At 41.5% G+C, this 16,040-nt stretch overlaps 1 pseudogene; it reads left to right on the top strand.

The window, feature by feature from the left end:
* The first annotated feature begins 2,380 nt into the window (after positions 1 to 2,380).
* LOC138378955 (high mobility group protein B1-like) lies at positions 2,381 to 14,043 on the top strand (annotated as a pseudogene).
* The last annotated feature ends 1,997 nt before the right edge of the window (positions 14,044 to 16,040 follow it).

Below are 16,040 nucleotides of genomic sequence, written 5' to 3'. Positions count from 1 at the left end.
ATGGTGGCCAGACGTCTTTTCATGTATGCAGAAGAGTTCCCAGGAGCAGTAGAGAACAACCCCAGTGCACAAGGGTTTTTCAAGCTTCTGTTTGTATCACATTTGCTAATGTTCCAACGGCCAAAGCAAGTCACTTTGCCAAGTGTAAAGTGGGAGGGAACCATAAAAGTGCATAGATACTAGGAGGCGTGATTCATTAGGGACAATTACTTTAACAATCTACCACAGCTGTTATTCAGAATTTAGCCAAACACATCCAGCAGCTGGTACAATTGTCTGCTTATTTTCCCATCCTGTGTTAGGTTCCTCATGAAAACCATTCAAATGTCTTCCAGAAACAATATTTGGAGTAAATCCCAAGAGAGAAAGGCCCTGAGCCTATCATCAGGTCTATCTTTGGCTTGCTTGTGCCACCAAATGCTGACAAAAGGAAAAAGGAAACTTAAATGCATCTTGCTAAGTGAAAGAAGCCAATCTTAGAAGGCTACATACTATATGGTTCCAACTATATGACATTCTGGAAAAGGCAAAACTAACAGAGACAGTAAAAAAGATCAGGGGCAGTGGAGTCGGTGATCCCTGCGTGTTGGCCACCTCAGTGTTGTGCTGACTGCAGTGCTACAGCTATAGCAGGACCTGCCACATCCTACTGAAAGCGATGCTGGCAGTGCAGCAGTACTCACAGCACACGGGAACAGATGTGGTACAAATGTACTGCAAACGTGGTGGCTTACAACAACACAAATGTATTATCTTACAGTTCTGTAGGTTAAAAGTCTGACACAGGTCTCACTGGGCTAAAATCAAGGTGTCAGTAGGGCTGCATTCTTTTATGGAGGCTTAGGGGGAGAATCTATTTCCTTGGCTTTTCCATCTTCTACAAGCCACTTGTATTCCTTGGCTTGTGGCCTCCTTCTTCCTTCTTCAAAGTCAGAAAACTTGCATCTCTCTATGCCTTTGTTCTGTAGCTATATGTCCCTCTGACTGATTCTTCTTCTGCCTCTACCTTCCACTTTCAAGGACCCCTGTGATTACATTATTTCCAATCAGATAGTCCAAGATAATCTCCCTAATTTAGGTCAGTTGATTAGCAAGCTTAATTCCATCTGCAATTTTAATTCCTCTTTTCCATGTACCCTAACATATTCACAGGTTCTGAGGATGTTGACATCTTTGGGGGTGGGGGCACTATTATCCTACCACTAGCTTCAAGGGTGAATTTTGGAGATTAAGAGGAAGGTATTGCCACTGATGATGATGGAGAAGATGAGATGAATCAATTTGGAAGGGAAGATAACAAGGTTTTGCCAAGTGGACTGTCCGGATGGCAATGGTCCCAGAGCTGTTGGTCTTGAGGGTCTGGATCTCAGGAGACACATCATGATTAGGTACATGAGTTTAGGGAGCTTCACACCTGAAGCTGAAGTCTGAAAGCCCTTAAGCTACTGACCCCTTAAAGGGAGTCCTTTTAGAAAGAATAACACAAGGATGAAAAGCTAAAGAAGGAAGTGCCCTCATCACCTCTTATCTAGGCTCAACATGGGGCAAACACATTCTCTGGAGAGCTAAAAGGAACCAAGAAAGGGCCTAGAGGGGCCTGAAGATGGTGCAACAAAATTCCAAAGGGGATTATTTAGCTGGTCCCCTCAACCACATCTGTGGCCCAGATGTTCCATGTAACCAGAGCACATGCCCACACCAAAAAGCCGGCATTATATGCTCCACGAGGTCTGTGGCCAATGTAAAAGTGTGGAGGAACCCGTCCACATGGCAAACCAAGTTTGTTATTTGTGTCACTTCAAAGCCAGGGCCTCAACGAATTACTGCCCTCTGAGGTCATTTAATTATGATTAAGTGAACTAAGAACCAGTGTAAATGGCATTTTATACTCCAGTGAATTAAGGTATGAGATGTAGCCGAAGTGAATAAGATTTATGGCCCAAACTCATGCAACCTTACAGTAATTTCATGACACTTTTACTATGAGGCAAGCAATGCCAGTTCTTGAAATAATTAAAAGTACATACCAGCTCCAAAGCTGGACTTCAGGCATTTATGGGAATCCAGGAGACAGAATGAGGAGCAGTTTCTTTGTGATTAATTTACTCTGGACAGCAGCAGCTGTTTCTTTTACTTTCAGCAAACATCTCAATTAGGGTGGGAAAACTGACCCTGAGCAAGCCATGCTGGCCCCAAAAGGTCAGCCCACACCACACATCTCCAGGAGCCAGGTTCCTCCCCAAATATTATAAAGCAGTCCCTCACCCAAATGAGAAATGCTTTGTAGACAAGTAGATTTTCAAATCCCTAGGCTCACTGCACCACTCTGCAATATCCCTTTATGCCCTTGAGGACATTACCTTAGTCTGGGTTAAAATCCATGGAAGGCAAGGAATTACTGTCCTCAGATCTCACGGAATTGATGGAGGGGGACATGGGTCAACGAGAATGTGCCCCATTTACCCTGGGCACCTTGTTCTCCACTGCAAGCCATCCCTTGCTTCCTGGTACTTCTGCTTTTTCAGGTTGATGCACCAGTTGGCATCCTCTTGGCTTCTGATTTTGTACTCCACCTCAGGCATTCTGATCTCATCTCTGCCATTCACTGAGGTGGGTCCCACGAGCAGATCCCAGAGTCAACCGGGTAAGGGAAGAACTTCATTACCTTTAGTTTCCCAGATTTCCAAAGTAGGAACCTTCAAGTTTGAGGAGAATCTTTGCCATCACAATCAGTTTAATTCAAATATGGGACAGGATCTTCTCCTTGCAGTTCCTGACACCCATGACAGTGCCTGATTAAATCAGGCATAAAGAAAACAGGAGTATGAAGAAAGTGTTATTAACCTATAATCATTGAATAAAACAATATATTTTCTTTATTGGGCCAGATGATTTGAAGAACTTGGCTATTTAAATCCTTTTCCAACTAATCTCTCCATCTTCAGTCTTGCCCCATTCTAACCCAGTCTCCCTCTGTAAACTCAATAATTTTTCTAAACCACAAATCGGTTCAAGTCACTTTTTGCCCACAACCTTCCGGTGGATCTTCATTGCCTACTAGACAAAGTCTATACTCACTATAACCAACAGCAGAGCTACACAACCAGTGTGCCCTAAATGTATTACAGGTGCACCCAGATATTGATCCCTTCATCCCTGGGGAGAGGCCTAAGGTAGCTGAGCTCCAGAAACTTTGGCCTTAGGAAGAGCAGCATTTCAACTTGTGACAAAGGCTGGGAAGAGGCCTTTCAAAAATTTGGTGCCTCCCTCTTTAATCCTCTGTTTAGCTCCCAAATATACCACACATACACACACACTTTTTCTTGATACATAAATGTATAGATGCTTACCAGTGGTTCTTGAACATTATAATGCATCATAATCACCAAGAAAACAAATTAAAATGCAGATTCACAGACCCCACCATAGAGATTAGTACATCTGGGAATCTGTAGTTTTAAGAAGGCTGTGTACCTCTGATACAGATGGTCTGTGGACCACACTTGGAGAATTACATCCCACTCTAGCTACACTAAACCACACCATAGTTCTCCAAGTGCACATGGTCTCTCCTTTGTGTTTGCCCATGCTGTTCCCTGTGCCTGGGATGCCTGTCCCCCATCTGTTTACCTAGCTAGTCCTTATTTCTCCTCTAGGCCTATGCTCATTTCCTCTGGAAAGCTCTCCCTGACTCCCAAGGCCACCTTAGGTGTCCCCCTATTCTCTCATAGGCCCCATAGTTCTCATTCTCTCTCTCTCTCTCTCTCTCTCTCTCTCTCTCTTTCTCTTTTTGAGACACAGTCTTGCTCTGTTTCCCCGGGTAGATTGTAGTGGCGTCATCATATCTCACTACAACCTCAATCTCCTGGGCTCAAGTGATCCTCCTGCCTCAGGCCCCCAAGTATCTGGGACCACAGGTATGTACCACCACACCTGGCTAATTTTCTTTTTTTTTTTTTTTTGTAGAGATGGGGTCTTGCTCTTGCTCAGGCTGGTCTCGAACTCCTGACCTCAAGTGATCCTCCAGCCTCAGCCTCCCAGGGTGCTAAGATTACAAGCATGAGCCACCACCCCTGGCCCTCATACTTCTCTTGTGGTACTTAAATGGTTACCTGCCTGCAAGTTCCACATGGGCAGAGATCATGTCAACCTTATTTACCATTTTATTCCTAACACAATCTAGCATATAACCTAGTTCATGGTAGGCATTCAGTAAACATTGGAATTAATGCTTTGTCTTGAATGCAGGTCCCAACGGAAGCCTAATTTTGACTGGCCATTTGAGATCTAGGTGTGATAACCTCTGTCAGCCTCAAGATAGAACAAACCATCAATCTAGCTCTAGATGTAGAGAGCCAGGAACCTAATTCTTCCCCATTTCCTAGTTTGTATGTACCTTCATTGTGCTTTGTAGCAAAACTGCTGCTGCTGCTTTCAAAAGTTTCACCGTCTTTGAAGGGGATGGCCACCACTTATTACTTCTAAGGCCCCAGAGGTACACCAAAAGACCTTCTTTGTCATACCTGATAAAGCTTTCCCATTCACCAGCCTCTTGACAATGGCTTTAATTACCCAGTAACCCTCAGAAATATTTTTCTTTCTTTCTGGTTTCCTTTCTGAATGGCTTTCTCCTACATCAACAAGGGATGACCTTTCAGTTTCACCTAAACCAGAGGGTTTTGGAGCGTTCTTCAGGCCTTTTCATTCTGTCTACTAACAGGGTTCCCAGTTTTAGGGCAACCGGGGGTTTGCCCAGAAAAATTCCAATTTTAACATTAAAAGACCCCTATCCCAGGAAAACTCTGACTCCTGGGCAAACTGGAATGGTTGGTTAAGTTTGCATTTACAACGATAGCTGGTTTCCCTGCCCCTAAGATAAGAAAATGTGAACTACTCATCATTGGAGCTAATAATGGAGGCTTGGGTTGAGAATCAAAAAAATAAAAAGAAGAAGAAAGAAAGAAACTGCACTAGACCACCATTTCCACACCATTATCAATGCTACTCCAGCTTGACTGTTTCTGGGATGTGCTGTTTTTATATCTACATTCTCTCTTTCTCTCTCTCTCTCTCTCTGTCTTTCTCTCTCTCTCATACACACACACACACACACACACACACACACACAAAGACTTCCCTACCTCTCACAAGTACACAATTTTCACAATAAGAAGCAATGTTTGACTTACCTGCACTGGGCCTGTTCTCACTGCTTCAGACCCAGGCTTCATTACCCATATGACCTCTGGGCAGAGATTTTTTTTCTTGTAATTTTTGAAAATTGAGATAAAATTTGCCATTTTAAAGCTGTTTAAATTTTTTTTAGTATATTCACAATGTTGTGTACCCATCACTACCCTCTAGTTGCAGAACATTTTAATCACCCCAAAAAGAAACTCTGTACCTGGGCAGAGATCTTTAAGATCTTCTTCCACTATTGAACAAACACTATTCTTCAAATGTGATAATGATGAGAAAAACAATAGATCCTGTATTTCCAGTTGTTTACTTAATAAATAGAATGGCACATACCAATCCAACATGCCTCATCCCCTTTACACCCAAAAACATCACACTTGACGACAGAATAACAAATATAACAATTCCCTACACTGAAATATGTTATATAAATAATAACAATAACTGCTTCCATTTATATGCTGCCTTACAGCTTAGAAGGGGTTTTCACATATTCCATATCATTTGATAATACACATACAGTTTTGAGACTCATGCTAAGTCTCACAGCTGGTCAGGAGCAGAGCCAGACCAGAGATCCGTCTTGACTCCTAGTTGAGTGCTCTTCCCCAACTCTATACTATCTCTGTAGCTAGGTTGATTGTTAGCCCAGTCAGTGTTTATGGAGCCAATCTGCATTCTGATATAAAGCTGAGTGGCTTCTGATAGGACTCTAACTCCTGAGCTCAGATTTATTTGCCTGCTCAAATTCCAACCAGGCAGACAAGCAACTGAGGGTGACATCCAAGAGGCAGTTGTGGCCAAGCTGAGGCCTGACTTGGCACCCCTACCCTGAGGACAAAGTGAACATACACCCAGGAAAACAGACATCACTGGAAGAGCTCCAGCCTCTCCCAACCATGTATTTCTCCTCTTTAGAGGTCACCCAGACTAAAACAGACTGATTTGCATTTCCCTTTGATCTTGGGATTTTCTTATTCTCTCCTAGAGGTCTAATAGGAGAGAGAAGACCACATAGTAATAATGGCAATAGCCCCCCCAATATCTGCACCAGGCTTTATGGTTTTGCATATATTATGGCTATTTAATCCTCTCAACAACCCTGTGAAGTAGATCAGCATTATCCCCATTTAACAGAAAAGGCAGTGACCAGACATGTCTTTTGTCCCATAGTTAGTAAGTGGAAGAGCCTAGAGTCAAAGATAGGTGCCTAACTAGGCCATACATTATATTTTCAGGTCCTATCCAGTCAAGACTTGGCAAGAAGACTAGTCTCTTAGGACATGGTCTTTGTGCTGCTATAACTGAATATCACAGACTGTGTAATTTTTAATGAATAAAAATTTACTGGCTCACAGTTCTGAAGGCTGGGAAGTCCAAGATTGATGGCCTGGCATCTGGCGAGGGCCTCCTTGCTGTGTCATCCCATAGTAAAAGAGCAAAGAGAGATAAGAGAGAGCAAGAGTAAGAGGGGATGAACTCACTCCCCCCATAATGAACCCACCCCCACAATAACAGCACTAGTCTGCTCACAAGGGTGGAGCCCTTATTATCCAAACACTTCCAAAAAGTCTCACCTCCCAACACCCTCACAATGGCAATTAAACCCTAACATGAGTTCAAGAGCAGAAAAAACATTCAAACCCTAACAGATACTCTTGTTATGGTTAGCTATGGGCTGTCCCCAGGCACCAAGAAGTTATATCTTCTTAAGCTCCCAGCCTCCAATTCTACGACACCCAGTGCCTACCTAATGGCCACCTCTATGCCCCAAATCAGGCCTTTCCCAGAAAAATTTTCATAGATATAATGGGAGAACTAAAGTAATAAAATTACTAAATACATTCAAAGCAGAAATTTTAGCCTCCCACTCCACCGTTGGGTATGCCTGCTATTCCATCTGGAGTCTTGACAACCATGCTTCTAACTTTCTGCTGGTTTATAGAGGGTAAGGGAGCCTCCCCAAGTTCCAAAGTCCTTACAAGAGGAGGCAGTCAGACTTGAAATCGATAACTGGCTCTGTTATTTAGTTTATGACCAGAGGCCTGGCTCCAGCTCTGGCTCTTGGCTGGCCTTTGTGAACAGAAATAAGGAAACTCGTTTTTCATTCTCTGTTTCCAAAGTCCAATCTAACCGTCTGCATGCAAATTCCATGACGGAGTTAGGTGCTTGAGGCAGCAGCAGGTGGAAAATGTTTCATTCCTGATGGGAATTCCTGGGCCCAAATCCCAAGCCCCTCCTTCCCTTCTCACAGCAGCTCACAGGCTTCTGATCTCTGATTGCCCCACCATCTCCTAAGCAAAGCAAACAGAATCTCAACTCAGCCTGGCCCCAGCAGTGGTCTCCCTTAAGTGCTGACTGCTTACCTGACTTAGGAACCAGGACCTCCCAGGAATTGATTATTGGCTTAGCTATGTGGGGCAATGGCAGATGCTCTGGGCTGTAAATGAGCAGCCCAAGACCCAAAGCTCACCTCTACCTCCAATCATGTCTTTTTTTTTTTTTTCAGGATATTATGGAGGTACAGATGTTTTGATTACAAAATTTGCTTTTGTACAGTTTAAGTCAGAATTATTTATAAGTGTGCCCTTCACCCAGATAGTGTGCATTTTACCCATTAGGTATTAATTTACCCATCCCCTCCTCACCCCTCCCACCTGCATAATTTCCATTGATTTTTACTTCCATATGTGCACATAAGTGTTGATTGGTTAGCTCCAATTTACTATTGAGTACATGTGGTGTGTGTTTTTCCATTCTTGCAATACTTCACTTAGAAGAATAGTCTCCATTTCCATCCAGGTTGTTACAAAAGACACTAAATCACCATTTTTTATGGCTGAGCATTACTCCATGGTATATATATACCACATTTTATTAATCCATTCATTAATCTACTCAACCCAAGTGGGCACTTGTGTTGTTTCCACATCCTCGTAATCATGAATTGTGCTGCTATAAACATTCAAGTGCAAGTATCATTTTTATAAAATGACTTTTTGTCCTTTGGGTAAATATCCAGTAGTGGGATTGCTGAATCAAATGGTAGATCAACTTTTAGTTCTTTGAGGTATCTCCATACTACTTTCCATATGAATTGTAGTAGTTTGCAGTCCCTCCAACAGTGTATAAGAGCTCCTTTCTCTCTGCATCCACACCAGCATCTGTTGTTTGGAGACTTTTTAAAATTTTTTTTATTTCAGCATATTACGGGGGTACAAATGTTTAGATTACATATATTGCCCTTGCCCCATCCGAGTCAGAGCTTCAAGCATGTCCATCGCCCAGACGGTGCACACGGCACCCATTACGTGTGTATATACCCATCCCCTCCTCCCCCCTCCCATCTGCCTGACACCCGATGAATGTTATTACTACATGTGCACTTAAGTGTTGATCAGTTAATACCAATTTGATGGTGAGTACATGTGGTGCTTGTTTTTCCATTCTTGGGATACTTCATTTAGTTGAATGGGTTCCAGCTCTATCCAGGGTAATACAAGAGGTGCTATATCACCATTGTTTTTTGTGGATGAGTAGAACTCCATGTTATACATATACCACATTTTATTTATTTTTTTTATTTCAGAATATTAGGGGGGTACATTTTGGTTAAATGTTATGACTTTGCCACACCCAAGCCATGATTTTACACATGCCCTTTCCCCCCTGCAATGCTCACTGAATCCATTAGTTGTGAGTTTACCCATCCCCAACCCTCAATGAATATTACTACAGTGTGAGGACCTTAGTGTTTTTCAGTTAGTGCCAATTTGATGGTGAGTACATGTGAATATGGTATATGTATACAATGGAATACTACTCAATTACAAAACACAATGGTGATCTAGCACCTCCTATATTTTCCTGGATAGAGCTTGATATCACATTTTATTAGTCCACTCATGTTTTGATGGACACTTGGGCTGTTTCCACATCTTTGCAATTGTCAATTGTGCTGCTATAAACATTCCAGTGCAGATGTCTTTTTTATAGAATGCCTTTTGTTCTTTTGGGTAGATGCCTAGTAATAGGATTGCTGGATCAAATGGTAGTTCTACTTGTAGCTCTCTGAGGTATCTCCATAGTGCTTTCCACAGAGATTGTACTAGTTTGCAGTCCCACCAGCAGTGCATGAGTGTTCCTATCTCTCTGCATCCATGCCAACATTTATTGTTTTGGGACTTTTTGATAAAGGCCATTCTCACTGGGGATAAGTGATATCTCATTGTGGTTTTGTTTTGTTTTGTTTTTTGACAGAGTCTCACTCTGTTGCCCAGGCTAGAGTGCCATAGTGTCAGCCTAGCTCACAGCAACCTCAAACTCCTGGGCTCAAGCAATCCACCTGCCTCAGCCTCCCGAGTAGCTGGGACTACAGGCATGTGCCACCATGCTTGGCTAATTTTCTATATATTTTTTTAGCTGTCCATATAATTTCTTTCTATTTTTAGTAGAGATGGGGTCTTGCTCTTGCTCAGGCTGGTCTCAAACTCCTAAGCTCAAACAATCCACCCGCCTCAGCCTCCCAGAGTGCTAGGATTACAGGCATGAGTCACGTGCCTGGCCTCACTGTGGTTTTGATTTGCATTTCCCTGATGATTAGAGATGTTGAGCATTTTTTCATATGTTTGTTGGCCATTAGTCTATCTTCTTTTGAAAAGTTTCTGTTCATGTCCTTTGCCCACTTTTTGATAGAGTTGTTTGATTTTTTCTTGCTGATTTTCCTGAGTTGGGACTTTTTGATAAGAGGCATTCTGACTGGAATTAGGTGATATCTCATTATGGTTTTGATTTGCGTTTCCCTGATGATTAGAGATGCTGACCATTTTTTCATGTGTTTGTTGGCCATTAATCTGTCTTCATTTGAAAAGTTTCTGTTCATATCTTTTGCCCACTTTTTAATGGGGGTGTTTAATTTTTTCTTGCTGATTTGCTTAAGGACTTTGTAGATTCTGGTTATCAGCCCTTTATCAGATATATAGCATACAAATATCTTCTCCTATTCTGTAGGCTGTCTGTTTTCTCTATTGATTGTGTCCTTGGTTATGCAGAAGCTTTTTAATTTTATCAGTTCCCATTTATTTGCTTTTGTTGTTGCTGTGATTGCCTTTGGGCTGTTCTTCATAAATTCTTTTCCTATACTAATATATAGAAGAGTGTTTCCAGCATTTTCTTCTAGAATTCTTATAGTTTCATGCCTTAGTTTTAAGTCTGTTATCCATCATGAATGAATTTTTGTGACTGGAAAGAGGTACAGATCCTGTTTCAGTCTTCTACATGTGGCTATCCAATGTTCCCAGAACCATTTATTAAATGGAGATTTTACCCCCAGTGTATATTTTTGCCTGCTTTGTCAAATATCAGATGGCAATATGAGGATGGTTTCATATCTGGATTCTCTGTTCTGATCCATAGGTCTATGTCTCTGTTTTTGTGCCAGTACCATGCTGTTTTGGTTACTATAGCTTGAAGTCTGATAAAGTGATACCTCCAGATTTGTTCTTATTGCATAAGTTTGCATTGGCTATTCAGGGTCTTTTCTGTTTTCATACTAAGCATAGAACTATTTTTTCTAGATCTGTGAAAATTACATTGGTATTTTGATGGGGATTTCATTGAATCTGTAGATCACTTTTGGTAGTATAGATATTTTAACAAAATTGATTCTGCCGATCCATGAGCATGGTATGGTTTTCCATCTGTTTAGGTCGTCTGCTATTTCCTTCCTCAGTGTTTCATAGTTCTCCCTATAGAGGTCTTTCACCTCCTTAGTTAAATATATTCCTAGATATTTTATTTTCTTTGTTGCTATTTCAAAAGTTATTACATCTTTGATTTGATTCTCAGTTTGATTATTTTTGCGTGTATGAATGCTACTGATTTGTGTACACTGATTTTGTAACCTGAGACTTTGCTGAATTTATTTATCAATTCCAGGGGTCTCTTGGTTGAACCTTTGGGGTTTTCTAGATACCAGATCATATTGTCAGCAAAGAGCAATAGTTTGACTTCTTCTTTCCCCATTTGGACTCCCTTGATTTCTTTCTTTTGTCTGATTGCTCTGGCTAGGACTTCTTTTGAGGCCTCATCAAAAAAGCAAAGATAATAATGACTTCCTAGCTTACCTCCATGGGGTTTTGCACAGAAAATGAAAAGTTCTATCTAAGAACAAATGACAAAAAGTGTGAAATTAACTTGTTCAGCCCACAATTCCCAATCCCAGCCCCAGGGCACAGTCAGTCCTGAGTTAAAAATAAGAGTGCTCTAAGAAAGATAATGGAGCAGTTAAGACATGCTTTGTCTTCCCTGGCCCCATCCTCCACTCTGTTCCCTGAGTCTGAAGGTTATCTAAATTGAGGCTGATGGGGGTGGCATGTAAAGAACAGTGTGAGGGGGGATGCTTCCCCAGCAGACAGGAGAAAGGTCTAGGTATGGGTCCATATGTATATGAGCAAGCATTGGAGTAGGGGCACTAGGGCCGCCAAGAGCATAAGAGCTAATGTGCCCAATGCATGTATATTACATCCATGTACAAACACAACAGTGCCCACTCTCACCCAGCCCTCATTTATATCTGCTATTAACTTACTCCTCCAACAAGACAGTCTTTTCTAAGGCTTGTGCAAGGAGAAATTCCCTTCTGTTTGGGAACCCAGCTCAGCTCCAGTCTATGAAGACAGCTAAAGATCCAGGCTCTTCCCTTCAGGAGTTCATATTTATAATGGAGGAAAAAAACATCCACAGACTTGAGGAAGTTGACTCTCAGTTTAAGATGTGTTTAATTTGAAGTTTCTAAGGGACATCTAGGTGGAGGTTCCACTATCCAATTTGATATGTGGATCTGAGGCTCAAGAAAAAGATCAGGCCTAGAGGTAGAAATTTGAGAGTCATTTTGAAAAAGATCATTGTTAAAGCCATGGAAGTAAATAGAATCCATCGGCGATCTAAGGGATACCTCCTAAAACAAGAATGGAAGAGGGCCAAAGATGGATTCTTGGGCCCAATTACTTTGAGGAATGGGAAGAAGTAGAATGGTTCAACCAAGGAGACTGAGAAAGAGCAGTCAGAAGGTAGAAGGAGAAACAAGAGAATATTATCATGAAAATCAAGACAGGAAGAGTTGTTAGAAAAACGGTGAGTACAGAGAAAAGTGGTCAAGGAAATTAGGACAGAATAAAGGCTGTTTGATTGGTGATCTTGGGCAAGTGGTTTCAATGAAACCTTGAGGGAAAAATTTAGACAGCAAAGAACTAAGGCACAAGAGGTAAGGTAGCCATAGCCAGTACCCAGATTTGAAAGGTTTGCTCAATAATGACAGGATGGAGAGGATAGCCAAGTTCTTATATGAATAGCCAAGTACTTTGAAGGATAGAGAGAGCTAAACTTTCTGCCCTCCCTATCACTCTCTTGTCATATTCACCGTGGGTTCCTTGGTTTCCTTCCTGTCTTGGCTTATCCTCTTTCTAATAGGCCACAAAGAACTTGACTGAAGAGATATAGAACCATGGCAAATACTTTCCCTCTGACCACAACTTGGATCTGTCTATTGCCCAACATACTTCCTAGTCATCTCAGGTTCACTCCCCAAAGTGATGGTTTTAATTCTTGTCCACTTTCCTTAACACACTGGCCTCCACCCATTCTTTCCTGGTAGATGGTCTCACCTCCCACTATACCTCCAAGATAGTTTTATCCTGCCCAAACTCACTCCACTTCTACCTCAAATATCTCCACCTCTACACTCTTGCTCTCATTCTCCTCCTTTCCCTCCAATCTTTTGAGAAGAATGCCAGTGCCCTAACCCTGCCTTCAATTCAGTTGCCACAAGCCCTTCTCCAGAGCTCTTCTCCCTCATTTTATCCCCTCTCATATTGATTCATATATGTGTGTCTTATCTCCCCTACAAGATCCTGAGCACCTTGTGGCAGAGACTGTGTCACACTGTTCCATAGCTTCTACAGTAAGGCTTATAAAAAGCAATTGACTTGAGAGAGCAACTTGATTTCAAGAATCCAATTCACTGTAAATCCTTGGAAAACCATAGCTTCTGAGAAGCAATTTAGCATAGTGGTTAAGAGCACATACTTTGGGCAGTACATTGAGCTCCATAAGAGATAGCGCCAGGGCAAGTGAGAGCTGGATAGGGACTGTATAACTCTGTGCCTCATGAGGAAAAATAGCTAAACGTGGGCAAAGGAGATCTAAGAAGCTGAGAGGCAAAATGTCATCATATGCATTCTTTGTATGAACTTCTCAGTAGGAGCACAAGCAGAAGCACCCAGATGTGTCAGTCAACTTCTCAGAGTTTTCTAAGAAGTGCTCAGAGAGGTGGAAGACCATGTCTGTGAAAGAGAAAGGAAAATTTGATGACACGACAAAAGCGGACAAGGCCCATTATGAAAGAAAAATGAAAACCTGTATCTCTCCTAAAGGGGAAACAAAACAGAAGTTCAAGGATCCCAATGCACCCAAGAGGCCTCCTTCAGCCTCTTTCTTCAGTATCACCCAAAAATCAAAGGGGAACATTCTGGCCTATCCATGGGTGATGCTGCAAAGAAACTGGGAGAGTTGTAGAGTAACACTGCTGCAGATGACAAGCAGCCTTATGAAGAGAAAGCTGTGAAGCTGAAAGAAAAATACAAAAAGTATATTGCTACATACTGAGCTAAAGGAAAGCCAGATGCAGCAAAAAAGAGTCATAAAGGCTGAAAAAAAAGTAAGAAAAAGAAGGAAGAAGAGGAAGATGTGGAAGATGAAGATAAGGAGGAGGAGAAGGAAGATGAAGATGATGATGATGATGATGAATTAGTTGGTTCTGATGCAGTCTTTTTTTCTTGTCTATGAAGTATTTAACACCCCTATACAGAACTGATTCCTTTTAATGAAAAAAATTGAAATGTAAGGCTGTGTAAGATTTGTTTTTAAATTGTACAGTGTCTTTTTTTGTACAGTTAACACATTACCAGATGTGTGTTTACATAGCACTGTCCTGGTGGTATTTTCAGCAGCCACTAACCTTGTCTGGTATAGTATGAGAGTTGCAAATTGGCATGGAGATTTAAAGCAGGTTCTTTCTTGGTGCACAGCACAAATTAGTTATATATGAGGATGGTAGTTTTTTCATCCTCAGTTGTCTCTGATGAAGTTCATACAAAATAATTATTGTTCTGGTTGTTCTGTTAACTGAATACCATTCTGTAATTGAAAAAAGAAGTTGCAGCTGTGTTCTTGACATTCTGGGTGCTTCTAAGTAAACACTATTAATATTTTTTCTATTAGTTAAAAAAAAACACATACTTTGGAGCCAGACTACCTGGATTAGAATTCTGGTTCCACCATTACTAGCTGTGTGATCTTGGGTAATTCACTTATTTCCCAACATTTTATTAAAACATTTTTGAAACATACCCAAAAGTTGAAAGAATTTTACAGTGGACACTCATATACCCACCACTAGATTCTACCATTAATGTTTTCCTATATTTGCATTATATATGCATACACATCCATATATCAAACCATCTTTTTGTTGCTACTATATCTCATAATAAGTTGCTAACATCAGTACACTTCCCCCTAAGCACTTTAGCATGCATATCATTAACTAGGGCTTAGACTAATTCTCATTTAACTTCTCCATGCCTTAGTTTTCTCATCTATAAAACACATGTATTAATAGTGCCTCCTTCAAAAGATTTGAGGGAGGGTTAACACATGTAAACACTTAGAATAGTGCCTGCATATAGAAAGCACTCAAAAATGTTAGTTATTATTATTATCACTCTAGGAAATTCCATTGCCCCAATTGCTCCTGAGAGAACCAGGCCAGATGGCCAGAGTTATATCTCCTGCCTTCCTCTTTTATCCCCACATACACATAAATTCATGAATTATCTTCTGGGTCTTCTGTGGTCCCCATACCAATAAGAGTTTATTCTTTATTTATTTATTTTATTTATTTATTTATTTATTTTGAGACAGAGTCTCGCTCTGTTGCCCAGGCTAGAGTGAGTGCTGTGGCATCAGCCTAGCTCACAGCAACCTCAAACTCCTGGGCTTAAGCGATCCTACTGCCTCAGCCTCCCGAGTAGCTGGGACTACAGGCATGCGCCACCATGCCCGGCTAATTTTTTCTATATATATTTTAGTTTGCCGATAATTTCTTTCTATTTTTAGTAGAGACAAGGTCTCGCTCTTGTTCAGGCTGGTCTCAAACTCCTGACGTCGAGCGATCCACCCGCCTCGGCCTCCCAGAGTGCTAGGATTATAGGCGTGAGTCACCGCGCCCAGCCAAGAGTTTATTCTTGATACCAAAAGAGACAACTTTCTTACCCTTCACTCTTCACATCCCTAGGCACTCAGTCACCCTGGCCTGAAACCACAGAACTTTCTTCTTGGCTGTGTGACTCCTTTGTCATCTGCCTTTGCTGTATGCTGGCTGGGGGCCCTTGGAGAGAGAACACTTGTCAAAGGAAGTGTCTTTCTTCTGCACCACATTGCCCTTGATTGTCTTTCAAATCATGACCCATTCTAACTTGAAAATCACAGATGAGGGAAAGGACTGAATGAAATATTTGTCCCGTAAACCAAATAAGCAACTTGGAGTATCAAGGAGGGGATGGCACAGATCATGACCAAAGGGCATCCCTCCTCTCTCCAAGAGGAGCCATATAGCTAAAGAGACTTGTCTAACAACCTAATCACACTGCATGTTATTATATATAAAGGGGTGGAAAAAAACCTTAATCCAAAAGAACACAATCTACTGCCTTGGATAATTTTCTCTCTGGGACCCCTCATCACATCTGTTCTTGACCAAGTTTTATGTAGTAGACAGAATG

The sequence above is a fragment of the Eulemur rufifrons genome, chromosome 30 (assembly GCF_041146395.1).
Source record: "Eulemur rufifrons isolate Redbay chromosome 30, OSU_ERuf_1, whole genome shotgun sequence".
NCBI classification, from domain to species: Eukaryota; Metazoa; Chordata; class Mammalia; order Primates; family Lemuridae; genus Eulemur; species Eulemur rufifrons.
The sequence above is the reverse complement of the archived record's forward strand: the minus strand, read 5'-3'. Positions and strand labels throughout refer to the sequence as shown.